The sequence below is a fragment of the Acipenser ruthenus genome, chromosome 13 (genome assembly GCF_902713425.1).
Source record: "Acipenser ruthenus chromosome 13, fAciRut3.2 maternal haplotype, whole genome shotgun sequence".
NCBI classification, from domain to species: Eukaryota; Metazoa; Chordata; class Actinopteri; order Acipenseriformes; family Acipenseridae; genus Acipenser; species Acipenser ruthenus.
The window spans coordinates 8,533,879-8,559,527 of NC_081201.1; the positions used below are offsets into that span (position 1 = coordinate 8,533,879).

Consider the following 25,649-nt stretch of genomic DNA (forward strand, 5'->3'; position numbering starts at 1 on the left):
AGCCTGACCCTGGAAACTTGCTGATTCCAGCACTTCCGCTGCAAACAGGGACTGAAGTCTCACATATATTAGTAGCTGCGGCCTGCTTATACTTTGCTGCCTGGTGACAGGATCTCAGCTTACTGACAACTCAAACACACCTGCTGTCAAGGGAGAAAAAAAAAAAAAAAAACTCCAAAAGAAACAAAGAAATAAACTAGGAAACACAAATCATCATTTTTATAGAGCAAACCAAACAAATAACTGCAATGATTTTTTGTCACTAATTCCCCTTGCAGCTGCAATAATCCACTCTGTTCGGCTAAGGGAAACGTTAGGGTATTAGTTGTCAAGGCAAAAGTATCGGGATGCTGAGATTTCTATCAGTATTTTAAGGCATTGTTGTTGTTGTTAGTGGTGGTGGTTGGAATACTAATCCCCAGAGCTTACTGGAATCAAACTCATTAAGAGAAATGCCTACAAGTGCTAGACACAGGCTTATTAACAGTAGGGGAAGATTAGATTGTTAAACGTTTCTATTAAGAATGGCAAATTGCAATTTGTGTATGTTGCTTCCCTGGCAGCAGCAATGCAACCCCTACTGCAAGAGAGAGCGCCTTTGCTTTTTAAATCTTGGCGTGGTATACCACTGTAACAGCTACTAAATAGCTCAATCAATCTCGAAGTAAACCACATTTTAAAATATAATGTTGTGTGTGCATGTTAGTAGGCAAATAAATAGTCCCTGATTAAACAAGTTAACAGATAAATTAAAACTACAGTAAGCTGCTACCTAAATTGGATTCAAGGTTAAGGCTAGTGCCTTTACCCACTTTTTCTAAGTAAGGTTACATCGAAGAATAAGAAGAGGGATTTGGAACTGAACACCGGTTTGGTGAATAAATTCATTTTTTTGTTAGAACTACTGTACGTTCTGTATTGTGCCTGCAATAGCTTGAACGAATCAAATAATTATATACACAAACAAAATCCTTTAAAGGTGCAAGAACAACAAAAAGTCAGTTCCCCTTTAGAAAGTGTGGACCGCTCTTGACCTCCTGCACAAACATTGGAGCTGGTAAATAACACAGGTTATCTTGTAATCTGCTTCAGATTGGCTATAAAACAATCTGCAACCAATCCCAGTGCCTGAGCATCTATTGTTTCCCCATCTTTAAGACCTCAGACAAAGGGTCTGGTATTTTTTTATTATTATTATTATCATCATTTTAACGTACCATTGCTGTAGTTTTGCATTCAAAATCTGAATTTAAATACTTCTTTCAGACAGGAAAAATGAGGAAAAATCCATCAGCAGCCTTTATGTGCCACCACATTCCTGAAACAATCTAGTCAATTAAAAATTGATTTCTGTGCTAGGCAGCATAGCAGTAATGTAGTGGGGAGACAGTGTATTCGTTACCAACAGTGCTCAGATCAGTTAAGTGATATTTAGGTGATCTTCCATCATGGGGGGGAAAGCTGTGCAGTTGATGATCTTTGCTGCTGAAGAAGCTAAATTGAAGTGTCAGATAGCAGAATTGCATTTTATTTCTAATATGCTGGGTTGCCAGCTGGGGTAAAGCTGTGTGAACTACGTGAATACAAAGGGGAAAAGCATTGCCTTGAACTCATCTAGCTTTTAAGGGGTGGAAGGTGCACTATATAATAAGGGAGTTGAACTCTCACAAACTCATAGTCATTAATAATCTGGGTATGCATGTGTGTTGTACACATTAATGCATACTTGTATATTGAGCACACTTGAAAACCCCACATATGCACAGAACTTCTTGATTGTTTGCATACATTTGTTCTAGATTATTTTATATATTTGATACACTTTTTTTTTTTTGCTATGATAGGGAATTGATAGTGATAGTCAATAATAATAATGAAAACCTAGTAATAATAATAATAATAATAATAATAATAATCTCAAGTGCAGTTTTTCAGAAGCAACTATATACAGTACATGCTGATGCTGGTTACCTGAAACATGGTTTCTAAATATCCATAAAGCATATCTTGCTGTATAAGGTGCTCCATTTGGAGGATATGTTTTGACATTTTCCCCTACAAAGAACTTGGTGATCTGCAGTGTCGTGTTTTTATGGTATTCATGTTTTGTTTTGTTTTTTCCCTGCCACGGAGATGACACTGACAATCATGACAATCATGTGTTGGTGTTGAATTGAGACAGCATACATCTTAGAACACAAACCATAGCCTGGTCCCCCTCTACCAAAATATTAAAATCACTACAGTGCTGTGCTACAAACAGAAAGGAGGCTCCCAATCATATTGGCCCTTGATAAGCACCCCCACCTTCATTTTTAATGATTTGTGAATTGTTCAAAGCTCTTGAAAAAACATACTAACAAATAAACTACTCTCTGGTTAAGCAGGCACTCCAATATGGCTTCCCAGCTTGGTTTCAGAAATAGAGCAAATCACGATTTCCATATTAAAGAACAAGCAGTGCAGATGCAGTCGAGGCCTCGCTATTAAATAATAACAAGCGGAATGAGTGTACAACACCGAAGCTACGAAGAACCTTTCAATTGACATTCAGGTAATAAAACCCATGTAAAGGCATTTTTCAAAACACTGAGGGGTAGGTGTACTAAGATGGGCCAAGAAATACCGCAATTTGCATTTTCGTTGCGACACTTAATAAAGTGAACATTTTGTCGTATGTACTAAGAGAAAATATGTTAATGAAGACAGCCACAATATAAATATTTAAATATTTGTTACATCTTCTTAGTGAGATCTCTAGCATTATACAATGCAAGAGAATATATACTGTGTATCTATATATATATATATATATATATATATATATATATATATATATATATATATATATATATATATATATATATAAAATATATATATTTATATATACATATGTGTATATATATATATATATATATATATATATATATATATATATATATATATATATAAATAAATCATGCTGATACATTGCACACATTGGTGAAATGCGTATAAAATATTTTAAATTGAAACAAAATTATTTTATTATTATTATTATTATTATTATTATTATTATTATTATTATTATTATTATTATTATTATTATTAACTTGGCAGCCTAGACAATTAACACAAAATAGGTCATGGTACCGCATTGGCAAGTTATGATACTCACAAGAGTACAGTCAATTCTTGTTAATTTGAATTTCAAGGTACTGCCAACAATTTTTGCATATACCACTAATTCGTATTATCATGTGTAGCCTATAAGCCAAATGTATACTGTCAGTTTCTATTTAAGTTAGTCAGTGGTGCAGGTCTAAATTGTGCACAATTACAAACCACCTGCACATTAATAGAATAGGTGTGTTTCCTATTCCTATACAGATGCTCAGTATGAGCTGGAGGGGTTAGCAGCACATGTGTGCAGTCTATTGCTCCCTGGTTTTCGGGAAAAATATGTATTCCGCTGTTTGCCTCAAAAATGCATTGAGCACAACTGGCAATGTGCGAGAAAAGGCGGACTGGGAAATGCCGGCAACAATTGTGACTGTTTAAAACATGCTTTTAAAAGTTCTTAAATTGATGCAATTGTAAGTGTCGCAATTGTTTCGTACATCTTATTATAATATTTGAGAACCCTGATTTGCACTATCTCCACCCCCTTTTTGCGAATTTATGCAGGAACACCCATATCTACATATTCATCTGAGGCTGAACCTCAAAGAAAAACTGCTGCCGCAAAGCATTCCCTAAAAAGTCACAAATAGTATTGCGCCTGTTTAGTAAGTTTCACCCAAGACCTCCGACTCGAATATTGCGACATACGCAACACGTTAGTAAATGTACCCCCAGATGTATAGATTTTAAATAATCATAGCAGTAGCTGTAGGTAATTTGTTACTGGAGGTTGTGCTTGTGACTTGTGATGGCTATTAATGAAACAGAAATATATAAGAAGGGATTAAAAATATAAATATATCATAATGTCCAGCCCTTTAAATGTAGTTATTTTGTTTTGTTCTGTTCCTATAACCGTGACATGTGGTGTTCTATGAGAGCATTCTATCATTAGGCCTGAAATGATGACCTTTAGTGAATGATTTTGGTTGCAGGCCCTGGACTTGACAACCCAATAGCACCCATGTATATTTTGGGTTGAGTTACCTTTCTACTGAAACGGTAGATGGAAATATGATGGGGGGGGGGGTCTCTTGTAACGCATTCTGTGGAGAGGGAGAGATAAAAAAAAAAATGGAAACATATATTGTTGGAGAAAATGCTTCAAGCTCCAAGTGCCCTGAGGAATAGAAACTGGAGCTATTCCTTCAAAAAATGCTGATTTTAATACAAGTGGCTTACTGTGATAAGTATTCTAGGCTCCCATCTGTTAATTACAGTATTTCAAATGTGACTAATTTGCCAGCCATGGGCATACAATATGCTAAATACATCTTATGACATTAGAATGGGAAAGAGGGTCTTCCCTTGTGGGTCCTTTCTGATAGGACGGAGCAATTTAGAAACTAGGCTCCAGCACCAGATACTATTTAATTACCCAGTGGTCTTCTGTTTATTTTGAGTGATTGAACCCTGGTAATAATTAAAAAAAACACTTTTTGAATGTGTGTGACACAAAGGGCTGAGCACCATTATCTTAAAATTAGAAGAAGAAGAAAAAAATCTCCAATCACTGCATGGCCACCATTAAAATGTAAATTAAATAAAATATTGTTCAGCTTTTAAAGTTGGGTTTTAATGATAACAAAGATTGTTTGTGGTGCTTCTGGGCACTCAATGAAACAAACAAAAAAAAAGAGCTACAGTACATGTATGCATACGTTTTATAAAAGAAAGGTTGAGTAAAATGAATTAACTTGTTTTGAATTTGGTTATACATGCATGTGTCACAAAGAAGACATTCTCAAATGACCCGTGTTAAATACAATAGTTGTGTTTCATTGTCTTCGTATAATGTACAGTATTAATGAACAGGGTTTAAGATATTTGGTAGATACAAATGAGGATTGCTGCAACTGCAACAAAGACTACTGTAAAAAATAAATAAATAAATAAATGTTGTCAAGGTCTAAAAAAAAATAAATTTCACAGTGTCCCTGTGTCCAAGCATATACTGTTAAAATCCATGCAGTTGCTGTATGCGCCCTCCTTCACTTATTGTATCAGTGTAGTTTTATCATACTTCCACCAGGTGCTGCCAGAGAACACCTAACAGCAACAGGTACTGACTGCAGGAACTGTGGTGTGTGCCACTGAAATGTGCTTCAGGTGTTTCAATGTAAAGGCTGCTGGCTATTGCCCTAAACAACATCAGAAGAAGTTTTTTTTTTATATAAATATTGTATGAAGAAAAGTAGTTAAAATACTGTATGTATGTATGTATGTATGTATGTCGGGTTATGGCAATGTGGCGTGTTATCCCCATAAAGTGGTAAATGTTTTTTTTTGTTTTTTTGAATTATTATTAATGGTAATGTGCTGCTTTTCATGTCTGGGTTATTTTTAGCTTTATTCTTACTTCCCAGTTTATAGATAAAAGCAGAGGTGACATTCTCAACAAAAAAGTGCAGGTACTCACATGCACAACCGGGTGTTTAAAAAATTGAGACAATTTGAGTGCCAATGAATAAATACTTAAAAAATGTATACATATTGGTACACGATACAAAATAAGACTTAAAAAATAACGGATCAATAACCAATTCACCATAAACAAAGAAGCTGAAAATACTGAAAGCTTTGTATCCTCTGCTTGTATCACTCAGTCATGTACTGTAATATAACACTGAAGCTAAACCTTAAATGACAAGCATTGAGAAATATTACACTATGCAGTAACTGCTGTAGAGAGGGAGTTTTGTTTCAAGATATCCTAAAAAAAAGGGGATGATGTTATAAATAATGGTATAAAAAAAACAACTGTGCTAGAAAAAATGATACAAAAAGGTCTAAGTCAAACAATGCACAATAGGGGCTAAAATACCCCTCAGATTTATGTAACAGGCACTACGACTACTAATGATGTACTTGGCCATTTTAATCTCCATAGTATTCTCTGAAATCATCCCCATACTTTCCAGACCCTGGGTACTCCCCAGTCTGAACTGGCCATGCTACAATAACAGCCTTGGATTAGAACATATATCCCTGTTTCTTTTATTTTATTTGTGCTTATTAGTTATCTTACAATGATATGTTCTGTGTGCTTCTCTGTTGTGTTTCTGTGTAGATTAATTACCATGATCTATGCAAGGAAAAGATTTTTCAGTCACAAACAGTATAAAAGTAGACTTTTATTTATTTTTTATCCCTGGTATTGTGGTTTCTGCACAAGAAACAAAGTAGCAAAAAACACATTTTCATAAAGTAATATCATTACTGTGGTTTACTTCTGCCTTTTATTTTAGATGTGCACGCAAGTGAAAACATTTAATTAAGTAAACTCTTCAAAATGTTTTAGAAAAGAGGGCATTGTACAAAGAAAAAACACCTCACCGTTTTAGTTTCCGTTTATTACAATCCTCATAACAGAAAATACTAGGATCACAACAACACAAAACATTGATCATTATGCTTAACATGTAGGCTACCTTGCAAGTTGGGCCAGTGTTTGAAAAGTGTGAAGCACACCTCCATCTCTGTATCCCGATTCTGACTTGCTTACCAAATCTGAAGCTGCAATTTGATTCTGTTTTTTTTATGTTATTATTAATCCCTACTGACCCACACATCACTTGCCATTTTACAAAATTTCGTGCTAATCCTGGCAATGGTAAATCGGTGCAAGGCAAAACGCGTTATGATAATTATTTCTAATGTTTATCAACTATGTAATTTATGGCGAACAGTGACATGGATTTTTGCCTTCAAATTCATGTGCAGCAATGTTCGTTTCAGATATTTCAGATACTTTCTCTGCCACACTAAAGAAAATAATTATTACTTCATAATAATGATAATTATTCAACACCTCTGTTTTCACGTTGCACTGCTAAAGTCTTCTCTTGTTGATCAACCAATGAGCACTGACACAAAGCGCAATGGGCAGAGATTTGTGACTCATGCCAAAATGAAATCTGATCAGAATGAAAGCTCAGCCAATCAACATGCACTGATTATACTGACGTTAATGGTGGCCAATAGCAGCTAACAGAAACAGAAGCAGTATGAGAAAACAGAATACAAGCACCACGAACTGTGCTGAATGAAAGCGCATTTGAGTACCGGCAGAATTTCACCCCTGGATAGAAGTATCCCATTGTTCTGAAAAAGAAAGTGAAGTGTACCTGTCTCAAAGGCTAGTATAGTATTCGTGGAGCCAATGCTGTTTTGAGTTACACCACACCACTATATTCTTGCCTCTACTGAAGTTCCATACTGTGAGTACATTAGATATCTGCTGTTCTTTCATATATCAGTTCATATTTACCTTTTGCAATTTTTAAATGAAGACTAATAAAACAACCTCTCTACCACACCTTTCGTTGTTCATCTTCAGGAAACCCTTCAGTTGAATTTTCCTTGGTCTGTTCCAATCAAAGTTAAATTACCTTTGATTAACTAAATGCACATTACACTGCCTGTGTTCAAAGCAAGAACACTTTGATTAGTAAATGGAATGCAACTTGTAGAGATTACTGTATAGAGTTAGAAGCAAATTAATTTGTGATGGAGATATAGGTTGTTTGATTGTTGTTTTTATTTTTCTTCTACTGTGTCGTATGCTGCATTTTCAAATACAACACTATAAAATTCTGTTTTACACCTATTTACTTCATGTGTTGTAGGTCAATACCACCCACTTGGTCTGATTGCAAAAACAAAACCAAAAAAAAGGGAAAAAGAAATAAGTAAAAACAGACTGTATTTAAAGAAATATAATAGTTAAGGCTTTATTTTTACTGAGTTGTGATGTTACCCCTTACTTTAATAACAAGCCATTCCTACATCATTCCTCAGTGTTCCAGCAAGCTAAATTTTATTTAAATTTAACAAAAAAAAATGTAATTCAACTGCTTTTTGGATGAGGTGCTGATACCGGTGCACAAAAGTGGGTCATATTGCACTGGGTTGAAAAAGAAAAGCCTCTATGTGGTTCAGAAACACTTGATTCTTCTCCCTATTTTTTAATTAACATTGCACAACAATGCCAGTACCGTAGAGCTATGAAACTCAGAGATCAGGTGAAGTACCTGCGTCCATTTCATCCAAGTATCTGTTTGCATGTGTGTGTGTGTACGTGGATATCCCCTTCTTTTGTGGCCTTGTACAAATTGTTAGCAGTAGGATTGAAGCGGAGGAGTTCAGAAGATTATAAAGGGCTGAGTTTACTGCCAGTGGGCACGTCTTAGTGGAATTCAAGAGCGTGAAATTCCTTTTTAGTCCCTTTGATATGGCACTTGCCCAGCAATCAGGAAAATTAAAAGTGTGGAAAAGATTGATAAATTTCAATGTCTTACAATTAAGGGGCTAAAAAAATTAATTGAGTTTATGATAATAGAGTTCTGATGTCAAGCCTGACCCCTGTACTGCGTATCTTTGATATTTTTGATTATTTTTTTTTTATATCATGTTTTCCCCTCATGGCTTAGTGTAAGATTTAAAATGGGTTTTTGTAGGCGCCCCCCCCCCCACTCCCCCCCCAAAAAAGTGTATTTAAAGAATCAGCCCTTTCTAACCTGTATTCTCATTATTACAGAATCATAGACTTTTCTCACACAGAAGGAGATCAAATTTAAAAGCCAGAATTAAAATTGAAAATTAATTTTACTGCTGTCATATTACTGCTGCACTGCTGGACTTGTTGAATCACCTTTTTACAAGCTTTGTGAAATTAACATTATATTATGAGTCGCACATTCTCAAAGAATGAGGCTAGTTGAACTGTTTGTAAAGCTGTCGTACAGGAATGTAGTTGTACTGTGCCTTTCCCTGGTTGCATGCTAGGTGTTTGTATATATTGTTGGCATTTATTTTGTTAATGTATTTGACAGGGACCAGCAACCTATTCTTTGAAATGTTTAGAACACAATCCCAAACAGAATTTTCATTTTTATCTGTACAGTAATCTTGTCTGACTCTGAACATATTTTGACCCACGATATTAACCATATCAGATTGACACATATTGTAATATCCCTGGCATTATCTCGGAATATATTGCCCTGCTTGTGTTCTTGCTTTTTCTCGATTTGTATGATGGATTCTTTGTCCACGGAAGACAAAGCACTAACAGTAAACAGCATACTGTAGGATGCAGCAATCCTCAGCCTACTTGCACATTGAGTATAGATTCAGTGTGTCTATATATATTCAGCACTTCATCTCAATGATTAAAACTCTCCCGACGTCTGCTGAATTACTATTCTCTCTTATTTTTGAAAACGCTACTGTAGCAGTTTAGTTGTGCAGTGGGATTTACTTTATATTAGGAATGTTCTGCTTTCAGTCTGTCCATTTTTTTTTTTAAGTCTTGGGGAAAAAAGTGGTAATACAGACTATCCCTTCACCACTCTTATTCACTACATTTCAGCTCTCTATTTCTCTATTTGCCAAGCTCTGTGGGCCCTCATTGCTTGTTGCTGTTACTGTATAACCACTTAATAGTTTTAATTCACATGGGAAGGAAAACCAATCAAATCGTGTCAATACCGTCCTCTGGCAAATTGTAACTGAGGTAAGACTGATGCTAAAGAATCCTGAGACTCCTTTTTGTATAATGGATGTTGCTGAATGGGCTCCTATGGGGGCTTTTTATCCCGCAATCAAGAAACGATGCAATACCTCACAAAGGCGAAGCTTATATAGGCAAAGCTTATATATTTATAAAACCTAGCATTCCGTGAAATGTACGATTCTTATTTGTATTTAATTGATTAATCAGATCTTAGAAGTGCAGCATGGCATGGAATTGTAGTGACAGTCTTCCCGACAATATTCAGTAAAAACTATATTAAAAGTAACCCTTAATCGTATTCCACGACTGTGAGGTGTTGTATAAAGTAACAAACAATAGTTCTGGGTGTAACCAAGAAGGGAGGTCATTGGATCAAGTGGTTAAAACTTTTGACTAACAGAAACATGTGAGTGTATTATCGTTCAAAGGTACCACTTTATTTTCTTGTCAGGCCAACTCCAAAGTGCACTGATCCATATCTCGGAAGAGGGCTGTACCAACAGAGTTTCAAATTATCTGTACCTTCCATGAAGCGGCTGCCATTTACCAACGCATCAGCCGCCCCGAAGTCTGCTGCACGTGTCTCGTCAATTTCAAACTCATGCAAGCTGACTGCACGGTACAGCCAGATCAGTCACGTCCTGCTCACGACGCCCTACAGTTTGACATAAAGACCTGGGGTTTGCTACGACATCCTCATCCTTTTTGTTTATTCAGATAAACCGTTTGTCCGGACTGTGGTTAAATCGTCTCGTCAGCTTTATTGTGGTGCTCTCTCCTCTCTCTCCTCTCTCTCTCTCTCTCTCTCTCTCTCTCTCTCTCTCTCTCTCTCTCTCTCTCTCTCTCTCTCTCTCTCTCTCTCTCTCTCTCTCTCTCTCTCTCTCTCTCTCTCTCTCTCTCTCTCGCTTTGTATTCAGCAGGGCTATAATATTTGTCCAGTGATGAGCCCCACTCAACAGTGTGTTAACTGAAATGGGAAGTGACAGACTCACTAAAAGAAAATCTCTGTGCCAAAGAAACAGATATTACTCCTTGCTCACAGATTACTTTATGCCCTGGTAGAGCTTGCTGCAAGCGTGCAGACAGGTCTGAGATTGTATTGATCTGTGTCAGACTAATTTGATTGGAATGTAGACCTTTTATTGCAGCCTCCATGCCCTTTGTTATCTCATAGAGGAGGTCAAGTGGTAGGACAGGGCTGGTGGTGGTGTGATTTAAGGAAGACTATTGTGACACCACAGGTAAGAACGAAATAGCAATTTGAACAAATACCCTTTACTGTCTTAATGTTATATTGTAACCTTTTGAAACATGGATGTCATTTTTGGGAGATGTCCATTAGTGGTGGCCTCGAGAGTGTATCACTAAGTGAGTGCTACTACAATGAAATTGATTTAGTCTCCCGACAACAAAACAGCACCAAATTGTTTGCCTGTCTTAAGGTCAATAAAAATTTGCCCAACCGACCAGCTAACCAACATTGTTATTAGGGTCACTTTGAGCAAATAAAACGCTGGTAAACCATGACATATGTTTACCATTTCTTTAATAAATAGTCATTTTATATTATTATTATTATTATTATTATTATTATTATTATTATTATTATTATTATTACACTGACTACTAAAAATACTACTACAGTACTACTAATAATAACCTCAATATACTTGTAACTACATTATTTAAGTTCATATATTCTAGCACTAGCTACTGTAAAAAATAAAATAAAAAAAGATGCATTAATGTATTTGAAAAGGATGACATGCCAGGTTAATTAAATTGTATAGATGTGTTGCCTTCATTGAGGTTGTCAATATGATCAGAGCAGAGTTGGGGATCTGATTGCATGACATATTGCTCTCCACTATGGAGTGCTCAAATCATAATTGTCTAACATATCTGGAGTGCAGCATAAAACCAATTATAGCTCCAACTGGGACAAATCCTACCACTTGCATTGAAGACCTTTTCCAGCATGCCTCTAGTATATTGCGTTGTGTTGTGGCGAACAATCTGTTAATACTATTAGATCTCCACTTTCATCCTCAAAAAACCTGGCTGGGGGTAGTTAACACAACTGTCTCCCCGGGAGACATGGAATATACCTGTTTTGGCCATATAGGGATTTCTTTGGACACGGACACATCTTGTGTTTGCTGAATGATCGAGAGACTAGGGGAGGCAGCTAGTGCTATGGGTGAGTGGTTTGCCCTTGGCATGACTGGTTGTAAAAGGTCAATGTGATGTTCTGTGGTTAACAGGATCGGGAAGGGGCTAAGCCAACAGTACACCCGTCTGAGATTGCCTGTGAAGGTCACTTTTGGGGGGGGGGAAAAATAAACAAAATGGACCAAGCAATTTCAAACTATAATTACTCTTGTATTTGTAAAATAGAAATGAAAGCAAAGATACTAATTCAGTGAAAATCCTTTATGGTGCAACCATCTCTCCTTACCTACATATTCCTAACTACATTTTTATACTGTATATTTACAAACAAAACAGACTATTACAGTATAGCCTTTGTTTTAATCAGTAGAATACCATGCATATTTGCATGATATTCCATATCCATGTACCATATGTTCAAAAATGACTACATCTAGAACTGCGCCTGAATAACTTTTATATATAACCATGCTTGTGGTTTCATCTGTATAGAGATGAGTTATTTCTTAGTTATCTGTTGGCACCAGTTTTGTTTCCGAATGCCCTGATCATCAAATTAAACTAAAAAAAGTTCCTCTGCAGTCAAAATTCATAAAGAAATGAACAAGCAAAAACAATGGAAGCGAAGTCAGTTCCTGATACGTTAATATGTATTACATAATAATATTGTATGGTGAGCTACTGGCCTAGTGATTGTATATACCGTTTATACTATTTAAAAGAGAGAAGAAGAAGAAGAAAATCCATTATTTGTGCTCTCTCAGTGCACTGTTTTCCACCATAAAATAAAAAGGCAGGGGAAATGTGTGTGCTGCAGTGGGGAGGGGAGGGGGGTATTTCTTCTCTTTATTACAGCATGATACTGTTGTCACATATATTAATGCTGTGATGCAGAACTAGCTAAAAGGCTTTGCAGAATCAGATCATAAACTTAAGTAAACCCACTGACCACAAAATGCTGTATCAGTTTCATTTCAACCACGAAATGGAAAATTGTGAGTAATACATCTTACTTCTGACAACATAATTGATTTTCTATCGATGCACAACCCAGCTGATCTTATCCTAATTATATTATTGAATTTATTGCCAGATATTGCCAGTGTATTTTTCTTATTTTTTTTCTTATTTCCCCTTCTTTTCCTCTATTTTTCAGCACCACAGCTTAAAAAAAAAATACATGGTTTTGTGCACAAAAATACAGAAACCAAAACAAGCCAAATATTTTAATGGATTTAAAGTGCTTGGTTAATTGGAGTTCCGTGGTATTGTGTGAAAGTTGAGGTTATAGTAATTTCATTAGTCTGGTTTACATTTTAGATACAGTATGTCATTTTATCATATCATATTATATCATATCTGATCACTATTTAAGGAGGTATATGGACCAGTTTCCCTCATGTTCCAGGATTGTTGTTGTTGAATCCAAGCCAATGAGTTCCTTGTAGTGGGGCTGTGCTTCGTCTCTTTGCCTGAAATCGGATGCCAGACTCTGATTCCCAACTCTCCCTAACCCAATACAGTCATAATAAAATAACCTAAAGAGGTGTTAGAACTTAGAGAATTGCCTTTTATTCCGCTCATCTTTTGTGGCAGCAGCTCCCGGCTCAGATTAGCAGTCATATCAGGAAAGCAGCCTGTGTTTGCATTCAGAGTAGATTTCATTTCCAGGCAAAAGGTGATAGCCTTGTTTTGTTAAGATTTTTTGTTTTCCATCCCCCTAAATTAATTAAACACTGCTTTGTTGTAAGCACCATGCACACTTGCCTTTAGTTTTGTCTATTTTTTTGTGTTTGCTTTTTGAATAATACATTTGATTACAAAGGCAAATGTTGCTGTGTGTGCATACCTGACTGTGATGCCTAAGTAAGTGACAATAACAAGGCAGGACTGCCCTCTTCCCTTACACCTTCACTCATATACATGACACTTCTTTTATCTTGCCAGATAATTGACTTGCTCCTCTGACCCTCCTGCTGTGTGTGTTTCCCTCTGATGTCTTTGCGAGAATGTTAATTCTTCTAAGCAGCTATAATGAACTCCTCACCAGCGATGGAAAAAGCCCCGCACACAGCTGTGTAGTGGGTTAGGATCAAGTGACTTTGTTTAAAAAGCAGCACCTTTGTATACAATGTCGTCATCTAATCAGTTAGTAATTCATATTACAATTAGTGAGTGTTTTGTTTTGTTTTTGTTCTGTGTTTCTGTTAGGCATTGAAGAATGTTAGAAATTAATTACAGATTTTTTACTATAAATATATATCTCTCATAATTAGCAAATAAAAAAAAAGTAATGTTTCTAATGCTGAAACAGAGATGCATCACTTTGGTTCTATCAAAACAATAGCTACCGAGTCTTATTGTATAATAGTATTATCTTTATATAGTATTAATGCAATTTTTAAAAGTACAGTAAACCATTCTATTTGCTTAACATAAAGCGGTAGGGCAGAAGGGGAAAACAACATGTGGCTAATAGATAAATCAATCAATAATTTAGCAAGATAAAGCCTGGTGTTTAATGAAGACCTTCACTCTAATAAGACAATAGGAGTTGTGGGTTTCTGGTTACTGCAACTAAAAACCAAGTGGACAGGACCAGTCTTTGTGAACGCAAAGGATGGAATAATGACAGAATTGTCGATATATCTCTTGTCAGATTTATGTCTGATGTTTGAATCAGCCAAGGCCTTTTTCTGCGAAAGTTTCCCCCAGGAATATTGAATTATTTATTATTTGTATCTTTCCTATGCTCAGCGTGTTTGGTTGATTGGTTGTGTTTTTTTTGTTTTTTTTTCACAGACTTACTAAAATTATTTTTTTGATGTTGCCAAGATTAAGCGCCATCTTCTCTTTTGATAAATAGCAGTAATTGGCGTGCGACAGAAGTTGTATAAAAAATGTATGACTTCCATTACACCTCGAACAGAAAAATTCATTTTATATTGATTTTTGTTTCTCCTAAGTTCTGTGCAGACGTTGCCTGCAGTAACTATTAAAATACAAAAAAAGGAGGAAAAAACAATTGGAATTGCAGCTTGCTTTAAATTGATCTGAAATGTGTTATAAAGCCTTGCCTTGTACTGCAATATTAAGCTTCAGTTATGTAAAAAAAAAATGCAGTGTAAAATGCCTGTGTCAAAAAGGATGGAATTACAAAATTGGACTTTTGCTTAGTACACAGTTGTGCTTTAAAATTTGCATTTCTACTGAAACCTAATATAGTATTCAGAGACTTGCAAATGTTAATTCCCAAGAATACAATATAATATACACAGATATTTGAAAAGCCTCCTTCCTTCCCTCAGTCGCATAATATTATTTAAATATTGGTTGGTTACTAGTAAGTCATGTTGCAATGATTAGAAATCAAATTGCTATCATGACATTTGGTTTGCAGTGGTACTTCAAATGCAAATATGTGTATTTTGAAATTGAATTGAAAAAATAAATGACATACAAAGCTTTGCAAGATCCTAAATTGATAAGCCTTTCTCTCTGAAATATCCCTTTGTAACTTAATCTGCTGTTTAGAAATGAATCTGGATGCTTTATTGCACATATTCATTAATACCAGGGCATGATTTACTGGATGCTGGCGGTCTAATTTCAATTATAATTAAAGTGTTATAATGTGCTATACCAGTCTTTCCTGGTAATCTGCTACCTTAATCAGCTTAAGTGCAGATTGAAAATATGGAGCCATTTTCTTAATAATATTAATAACACTGCCTCTCTCTTTAGCAATCTTCAGGAAAAGGAGCTTGATGTTTCAGTGGGTGGGTGGCAGAGCAATGGTAGTACCATGGATTTCTTAAAAGCATTAAGGTTTTGAAATCATTTAAAGTCAAATAACTATCAAATGCAACAGCAGCAAAGGGTATAGGACACCTGTTCTGAAATAGAAAGCCTAGCTGACATCAAGAACAGTTTACCCCAACATAAAGCACTGGGGAAAAAAAATCTGATTAATATTTAAATTGACAGACATTCAAATCATTAAAAAAAAAAAAACAGCACATGATTGAATTTTTTTGTATCCTGACGTGAGTAGGGATGTAGTGAATGTATTTAATGTATCTGCCTGTTATCTGTAATGTGTTTAAAAAACTGTCTAGCATAACTGTAACTGTGTAACCCTTTTTCTGTAAATGCAGACGTACGTAGCAGCACCCCATTCTTCCTATCGAGATGCAAAAAAGGATTTGAACTGTAATATGGAGGCATTTCACAGTATAGGCTTTCTTTATTAACCTCAGTGCGTGTACTATAATAGTCTTGTAAAGTAACACAGAAGCAGCTTTTTTGAAATATTCGGTTCTGCAAACGACTGCTCTCTCCTCTACAGTGTCAGAACCTAAAAGTGGGGTTGTAGTCAGAATACTTCAAACACATTTATAATACTAACAATATGATATAGAAGAGTTACATAAACACATGATGTTGAAAAGAGTTAGGGGTAACATACACCCTTCTCAAGAATGCCTGGGCAGGACAAAAGTGTTTAAGCAAGAGGCATGTAAGTGTTTAAGTACTGTATAACAGTTAATTACTTCTTTGGGGTGCCTTTGTTCCTTTCATTTTACTAAACCGGCTTGACAGTCTTTTCCACCAGTTTTCTGTAAAATGCCGGAAAAAAAAATGGGGTGGCAATCTTATTGTTTTAGATTGTCTTTCATATCATGTAGGTGTCTATGCCGTACCACCCACACAGTAAAGCAAGTGAGCTGTGAAATATATTCATTGTTAGAGTACAGGGGAAACGGAGGCGAGGAATTGGCAGTAATAATGTACAACACCGAGGGGAGCCGGCCCACATCACCTGCATTATTTCAGTTGCCTTTTTCATTATAGGTTCGGGAAATAGGCAGCAATTCGATTATGGTGTGATTTGGGGTGGAATTGCTCGCCGTTCACTGACCCCATCGCGAGGGGGATCAAATGAGAAGTCGGCTCAAATAAAGTTTATAGTACATTAACCGGACTGAGCACTGATGAGCCTGCAAGTGTAATTCTTCATCTTGCATTCTCTCTCTCTCTCTCTCTCTCTCTCTCTCTCTCTCTCTCTCTCTCTCTCTCTCTCTCTCCTCCTATCCTTAAACTGCTCAGCAGCTAGATTTGTACCTCGAGGAAAAAAGGGATTGGCTGTAAATGTATAGAAATGAGAAGGGCCGACCAATAGTGTGTGCTTCCCGCCCCTCCCATGTGCAAATCTCAGCTCCTCCACAGCTTCTGAGAGGCAGCATGATTAATAACTGAGAGAACCTGCCTGCTGGATTATTAATTTCCCATCCCTCTCTCCTCTCTCTCTCTCTCTCTCTCTCTCTCTCTCTCTCTCTCTCTCTCTCTCTCTCTCTCTCTCTCTCTCTCTCTCTCTCTGCGCATACCCCTGATGCTTAGCTTTTGAGTTTTTTGGTTTTTTGTTTGTTGTTACATGGAGCTATCCTCTTGCCACTGCTGACATTGTCTGGTGACTACCCATCCTTACAAGAGCTTGCTTCACACTGGGGTGAGTCGGTATATATTACAATAAAAATTCGACCATGCAACTCGAAGCAAAGTGTAAAAAAAACAACTAAAAAACAAACAAACAACTGTAATGTAATGTTCTGTCGAAAAGGTGCTTAAAACTGTTTCTCAAGTTGACCTAGAAAGCAGGTATGTTGTATGGTTAAGTGTGAATGTGATTTAGTGTGTGCCCATCCTTTCGAACTGGAGATAGTGTTGCTTTGCAGTTAAACGCTTGGTTTCTTTTATTCAAGCTAATTGAAATTGGCCTGTTAAAGCCCTTGATTACGTGGTGAGGGTGTAAATTGCTAGAAAATGGGAGTTAATGATAGGTAATTGCACAAGCTGTGATTTTTTTGTTTCTCCATCTCTTTCAAGCCAATACCTCATTATGTTTGAATAGTGTTGATTCTCTCTTACTGTATTAATTATAATAATATTTACATTGGCGCCATTAAAAAAGAAAAAAAAAGTCTTGCTTTGTTGCTTAGCGACTGTGTGTACATTGGTCTCTGCTAGTTTTTTCAAATTATGTTGTCAACTTCCTCAAGTTTCCTTCTAGTGTCTCTGGATTCTGATTCGTTGACCAGGTCACGTGTCCATTTAGTTGGAAGGAAGTGCCTTTGAAGGGGGGGGGGGGGGGGGGAGGGAAGGGAAGGGGAAGGGAAGGAGAAGGGAAGGGGAAGGGAGGGGGTTAATTGGGAAAGGTTGCTTCTCGTTGCTTCTGTCTTTTATTTTAATGTGTAGCACCATAGGGTTTATGTACAGTAAAGCTGGACTGTATTATACCTTTCTTATTTTAAAATAAAAATACTACTAGATAACTTTTTATTCCTGTTATTTTTGTTCTCAAAAATGTACCAAGATTGAATTTAAATGTGTCACAAGGAATTATTTCAGTGCACAAATGAATGTGATTGCGGTACACAACCAGAGTTCTCCACAGGAATAGGGTGGGCGATCAGCTTCATCCCCTATGAGAAGGACAGCGTGTGCCTATCGTCAATTCAGCAGTTTTAGATTCGATGTAAGGTTATCCCAATAATCATCAATTGCAAAATAAATATATTTTCGATACAACTTTTTGTGCACTACACATCTGTTTTTACAATATTTAAGCATGTTTTATGTTTACAGAGCTCTACATATCGCAAGCGACAATGAAACCTGTATTAATTGTAATGGTAATTTCTCAAATAAATCTCACAAAATATCATTCTTTGGATTGTGCAATTCATCTAGATTACATTCGGCACAAAATAATCACATTTTTCTTGGTGGATTTTATTATATAACAGTTTGTTTAAGAGGCCATTGATTTCCAGACTTAGCTGAAGTCCATGTTGGTGGCAGCCTGAGTTTCGGTTGCAATTTACCTATTCTTGACAAAACCACACCTACTTCATTATATTACATATATAAACTACTTTAAAATAAACTTAATACCCTTTAATCTTTCTGAATCCCTATTTTCACATTATTCTGACAATTGGAACATAAAAAAAAAAAAGTTAACATTTTTGGGCCGGTATTTCGAAAACAACAACACATACTTTTCTCTCAAAATGTATATAATTGGTTAATGCTATGTGCCTAGAAGACATACCTCTTTGAATTATTATCCTATCGGGTGGGGTTTGGAAGGTTGGATTAAGTGACGCGCATTCAGGTCTGGCAAAGTTTAACGCATTCTCTGCTCTCTGAAGCTATGTTTCCTTCAACAAGATGAACTGACCAAAGTGACAAAAGTCAACTTATTATTTACCATTGTTTTGTAAATGTTGAAGCAGTTTCGCTAAACTAACAGAAATGTATTTATATGACAACAGATTACAAAAATTGATTAGATTTTTTGGGGGGGGGATAAAATATAGCCGGGAGCACTTAACAGAAAAAAAAAATTGCCTTACCTTAAATATATAATAAGACAAAGAATTTGAATAATCATAAGAAGAAATCAAATAAATAAGGGATAACACGACAGGGTGTGTGTTGTGTTGCATTAACATACGGCTGTGGTTGGGTTGGAGGCATGGTGATCTGTCACAGTGTTATACCGCTTTGGAGAAAAAATAGTCCCTCAAACAAGTTTCTGTTTGTTGTAAAAATTAAACTGGAGGTTTTCAAAGTTTTCATTAATTGTAGTTAATTAAAATGAATGAAGCCTTCGTTCTGGTCTCAATCGCTCCATAAACAGAGCTGGCATAACCCGCAATGTTAGCCTTGTTAGTGACCAAGCATTTAAAAATGCCACTATCCACGCATTACTACCGCTGACCTGGAGAAGCTAATACAAAAATACATTATTTACATTTTCAAATGCTTGGTCATAAACAGGTTATCTTTGCGGTTTATGTCAGCACTGTTTACAGAGTCTAACGATACCATAACAAAGCTAGAAATTGAGCACACTTGACCAGCCAAATGACACACTGAGCCATTTATTTATGCTTCATCAATAAAAACACCAGCTGCCTAAGTATTTTTGTTTTCTTCGATTTCATTAAGTTGCTGACTTGTTAGATCTTTGAGTCTCTTGCTTTTAAAAAAATATATATATTAACAGAGGTTTTGCTTCTTGTATTTCTAGAGCCACTTGTCTACTGTCATGCCTCTGAAAAGATCAAATGTGACAAAAGGAATGTCACTCATTTTTAAAAACTTTAAAAGACCTTTCACAACAATGTGTATATTTATTACGAGTTTAATATGTAGTGTATTGATAATTTAGTAATCGAACTGTGCTTCACTAAAAATAAGTTCCGTCGTGCATTGTACTATTTAACTGCACAGTAAAAAATCTCACCAGCCAATCAGCGTGAAGCATCCAATCATTCTGCTTTATAATGAATAATACCCAGGCGACACTGCTCCATTTACCCCCCGATCCTTTGCGATCTTTTTTGTGTTTCTGGTAGAGCTTGCCCATTATACCACCCAATTCCTTGCTGTAAAAAAGCCATTTCCATTTTTTTCCCTTTTTCCCCCACATAACACCATACCCACTATCACAATGTTTCTTTTTTCATGCACTGCCCCTCTTGCGGTCCCTCCAATTCACTTTCTACAACTTTCTATCAGGTTGCTCTTTTTATTTTATACATTTTATTTTTCTTTTTCGTCATCGGTTTGGTTTGGGAATTTCCACATAAATAATCAGTTATTTTTTTTAGCAGTCATTTTAAATTCATCCGAGTGACAGAATTGGATCCAAATCTTTCTTTTTGACTAACTTCTAAAAATGTTTTCTTGCTTTTGCATACGAATACACATAGGTCTGCCAAGTCTTTTCATTCTACAGACTTTATTAACTGGTGAATCCTTACAGCCCCCACATGGCTAGTAAAACAATATTAAAACAATGCTTCATAGTCAAAAGTGAAATGTTCAGTTCTAGTCTCATCCTGGCACCTTCGAGTGTTGGGTGCTTGCCACTGTACAGTCAGTAGGAATATGTGAAGAACACATTTGATATTTATTCATTTCTTGGGGTGCAACTTAAGCGAATGGACTTTGGCAGAACCTGAAGAAATTTTAAATGGAGCTTTTTATTTTACATACAAATGGATCTGTTGTAAGTTAATACATGATTTTATCTGATGATGTGCTTTTCCCCACACAGCTGCAGCTCTCATAAGCTACTGGATTCTGTTTTCCAGCAGATATGAGCCAAATCTAACAGCACCAAAAATAAAAAAAAGATATGTGCTAGTGTATGAGGTCTGCTTTCAGAATGTGTGTATTCCTGTCAAATAATGTTATCATGAATTAAAGTTACAATAAACAGGTTGAGATATTACAGAATCCAGTTAAGGTCCTTTATGTGGAGATATACAGGGTTTACCTCTTGCAAACCTAATCTAATTTCCAGCACTAGAAAGACAGGTCATTAAAACTAGTAACATTATTATTCTTTTTTCAATTCCTTTATTAATTTTTAACGTCGATCCAATCGGTGAGTAAGATTTCAATTGATTCTTCAAATATAACAGTTACATGAAATAATTCAGTGTTATTAATATTTAACTTTACTGTGCTAGCAGGCCATTAGAGGAATCATGTCTAATGGAAATACTCATATTTCACCCCAAAAAATCAAAGTGGCCAAAGAAGCATGTTCATTATAAATGAAATATGTTTTAGAAATATGGGGTCAATGAAGACATCTTTCCACAAGAGTGTCTGGTTAGTACAGCCTTTGTAGCGGTCAAATGCATTGGCGTCCTTAATTTAAAATGAATGTGTTGGTGTGGGTGAAAATGTTAATGTCAGTCATGGAAGTCTGTTTTCCTATCTGTAGGTAGATAAAACGATCCAGGGTAAAACGCAAGGTAAGACAGCAGTTTGACTGGATGAAAAAAAGGCCATGCCAACTTGGCATTGGTCCGGAACATTGAATGGATTATTTATAAAGGGTGAAATTAATGCAAATCATGTTATTCTAAATTGTAAATCCAAAACTTGAAATGGGAGATATAAGGAAAAAAATCTTGCTATCTGTTTGAGACATGTATTATGTATTTCAAAGTGAATATAAATGTACATGTTTTCATAAAAGCCAGACCTTTCTCTTTTTTTGTTTGTTTGTTTGCTTGTTTGTTTGTTTCTGAACATTAGAAATGATCAGTGAATCAGAATATAACCTTTTGACACTGATTGAGCGATCGCGTCAAATCGACTGTTTTTTATTTTTATTTTTTCTCTGTGACGCATTTAAAGTAGGAGCTGAAACATGCAGAAAAATGTTGCAGAAAGAACAGCAAAATGCGAGACACTGCAGAGCTAAGCAGTATATCTGCTTTGAATATAAGCCGTTTTGGCTTATTTGCTCAAAATGTAGCTGGCTGAAATTGTAAAGCTCTCAAAAAAGATTTGTCTCATTTTGTTTCCAACACTTCTTGACAGGAAGCTGTTTTTGCATCTCACTTTGCCAAAGCAATGAAACACAGGTTAGGGATGAGTTATTACAGGACTATGTAGTAGTTGTTTGTTTTGTTGTTGGCTTCTAATAATGTTCAAGTAATTTATTCCTGCTCGAGGACTGTGTTATTGCATTACAGTTTTGGATGCTCAGTTGTTGTTTTTTTTCTTTGTAAATGATAGGTGCTGGGTGGCACAGTGGTTGTATTTACTTGCCTTTCCCCTCTAGAGTCCTGGGTTCAAATCCAACAGGTTCCAAGTGAAATTATTTTATTGGTCTCAAAACAGTCCCCAGGGAAAATTAGTCCACTACACAGTTCGGCACAAATGACAGGCCATGGCTAGATTGGTGCTCACAAGCACCAACAAAAAAAAAAGTTGATTTGCATGTTAATAGTAGCAGTATCATTGCTTTTTGTGCTGTACTAATAATCGAGAAACCAAAATGCCAAGGTGAAATAAAGCTTGTTTAATGGAGGCTTATCCCTGGGCTTAGTTGATTTCCCTTTTAAGTAGCTATGTGTGTTCAGTGAATGAAGAAAATGTTTAAAGCTGCTTGCAAGAAAAAAAAAGTTTGTTTGTGGTAGGCGCCCACCTATTACAACACTATTGAATACTGTATGTGACAGATATATATGATCAGCTTTGTCTTTGACTGGCCAGCATAATATAAATATTTCAGTAACCTGAATAACAAAGAATGCATGGGTATATCCCTCATTCATTTTTGTTGTCCTGTTCTCCAAAGATGATCCACAACCTGAGTACAACAAATACTCCCTGAAGAGCAGTGCTAATATTTTATTTAAATGGATGCATTTGAAGTGCACAGGTTAAACCAGTATACCCTACCAGTTATCCTTATGGCTGCATTGGTAAAACGTTGCATAATTCATGTTCAGTTGCTTACATGGATGGCAAATTAGCTGCAAATAACTGTTATCCTTTGCAAACTGAAACCAGGGCACATAAAACCACATTCAACTAAATGTAAATATTTTATGATTTTACTTCCAGTCCACTGAACAGGATCTGCAGCCTTTAAAAAAAAATCTAAATAAATGTGTACCGTTTCTGGTGTACAGATTCCATACCCAGCAGCTCTCTATGATGTGATTACAGCTTCCTGATTGCTCACAAATTGAGTCTTTCTGCTGCCTGACACTGATCCTGTGATAGTCTCCCCACTTAATCCTTACTAGCAATTTGCCTATAGAAGCAGCTAGCAGCAGGTGATTAGGGGGGTGTTGCCTGCAGCTTTTTACTTCTTCTGTAATGGCATGTTAGACAGGGGGTTAGTGGGGCCAGACTATTTTCTATTAAAGCAACACCTCCTACCGTATGTGGCCGACTGCTAGCTAATAAAAGATCACAAACCCAAAGGTTTGCCCTATAAAATCAAATCTGAGAAATGTAAGTAGTCTCTTATTATACTGTACATACTGCAGCAAGTACAAGCTACTGAGATATTTCTCACGAGCAGAAAAGCAATAGGATTAGGGATCTTATTTTTGTTCTGTACTGTATATGTGTGTCTGTCTAATCCTCTATGACTGAACAGAGGCAGTGATTTTTAAGCACAGTCTAATTGGTGTTTTAGTACTTTACAGGTGAAAGTCTAGGCACCCCACCAGAGCTCTGAAGGATGAAGCACCCATATGAGACTAAAGGTTTCCCCCCACCCCCCCCACCCCCCCCCACTGTTAGTCACTTTGAAATGAGACATTACTTCAAAATATTAAACACAGAGATAAAGTGAATCGTCTGTTCACCTATTGAAGAAAATTTTATGGCATTTTATGGAAATCTAATCTTAATTTCACCACCCGAAAAATATTCAAACATGATAGTTGTATGGACCTTTTAATATTGCTTTTAGTGATATTAATAAGGTGATCAATACATCACCAGAAAGATAAATACAGTATCATGTTAAAAGGTGGTAATATTTAGTGCTGCTGTTTAGATTTTAGAGGCTTTTATGAGACTTTGTAGGTACAATCACATACCATAAAAAAAGCTGCCAGAAGCCGTCTTTAAAGCAGTTTTGTGCAGTCCAGGAGTCATAACTGTTGATTGAGTCTTAGCTTGTTAAGCTGCATTAATGGGTTGCTGCATGGTGATGTCAGTTTGTCAATAAGAATGTCAAAGTGAATAGCTGGGTTACCCATTAAGGTCTGATTTGAGAGACATCCCTGCTAAGAACCTGCAGAATCATCCTCTATATGTTCTTCCAACGGAACCATTTATCTTGACACTGATTTGAATGTAACCCAGCAGTGACCTAAACACATGTGTTCTTGAAATTACACTTACTGGCTGCATGATCTCAATACATATTTCTCTATCGGAAGAACTGGCTTCAGATTTATTGAATGTGTAAAAAAAAAAAAAGGTAAGAATCAGGATACCTGTTGAAAGAATTGCCATTAATATTTCAAACCTTTATTAATACCGTAGTCTAAATACATGTCTGATGTGCAGTAGTTCTCTGACTTCACAGTAATGAAAAGGCAAAATCAGTCTAGTGATTGTGCTTTTGTCAAGGTCTTTAAATGTACTCCTGCATGTGTCTCCACTACAATTTCTATTGGAAAGGGCTTTCTGTGATTTTAAACCTGGTGCTTTGATGAATACTGTCCGGTGAGTTATTAGGACAGTGACTTGAGCTCACTTTAATTTTGGCTTTTTTTTTATTTATTTTTTAAAATAGAAAATAATGAATGATTTATGCACGTTGAGAGCATGTTCTTTTTAAAAGTGCTGACGCTCTTTCCCAGCAGTAAATCAACCTGTGCTGTACCCTGAGTCACAATGGGAATACATTTAAGGAGTCGCTGTTCGATCCATTCACTGTTTGCTCTGTAATAACTCTTTAGTTTTCACTTGCCTCATCGCTGAAGGATACTTTGGGAATATAGAAATGAATTTGGAATAATTGGATCGCCCTAGCAATCTTTCTACCAGACACTGGTCTCTTTATATATTCTATGAAATAATGGATTTCATTCAGTGGGCTGGCATGCAGATCTGATGGACTTTGATAGAGAACTCATACTGTAGTTACAACAGTGATGGCTCTATAGGCCATTCTGAAGGAGGTAGAGGTGATTATCATTTAGGAATTGTCCCATTTCACATCAGTGTTTTCCTGACTAACCACGGTGGCCCCACGCCCTATTTGCACCAACCTTTATTTCAATTATTTGAGCTCAAACAGCATCAAGCAGTGGTTCAACCTAATGATGTTTAGAAGTATACAACCTGGATTAAACTTTTAAATGTGCTATACACTGGCAATAATACAATGTTTTGGAGGGGTGGCTGTGACAGGGTAGCGTCACGGCCCAGGATGGCTACCGGCAGGAAA

General features: G+C 36.2%; 1 protein-coding gene across 28 annotated transcripts in view; it reads left to right on the top strand.

Annotated features, from left to right (window-relative positions):
- LOC117418161 (RNA binding protein fox-1 homolog 1) overlaps nucleotides 1-25,649 on the top strand; it is a 790,080-nt gene that overhangs the window by 665,740 nt on the left and 98,691 nt on the right. The window contains exon 1 of one of the 28 annotated variants that reach the window (XM_034030820.3): nucleotides 17,231-17,360. The exons of the other annotated variants lie outside the window; for them this stretch is intronic. The gene's annotated coding sequence lies outside the window, so the exon portion shown is untranslated. Of the gene's footprint in view, nucleotides 1-17,230; nucleotides 17,361-25,649 lie in introns of those variants that run through there. 28 annotated transcript variants of the gene reach the window in all.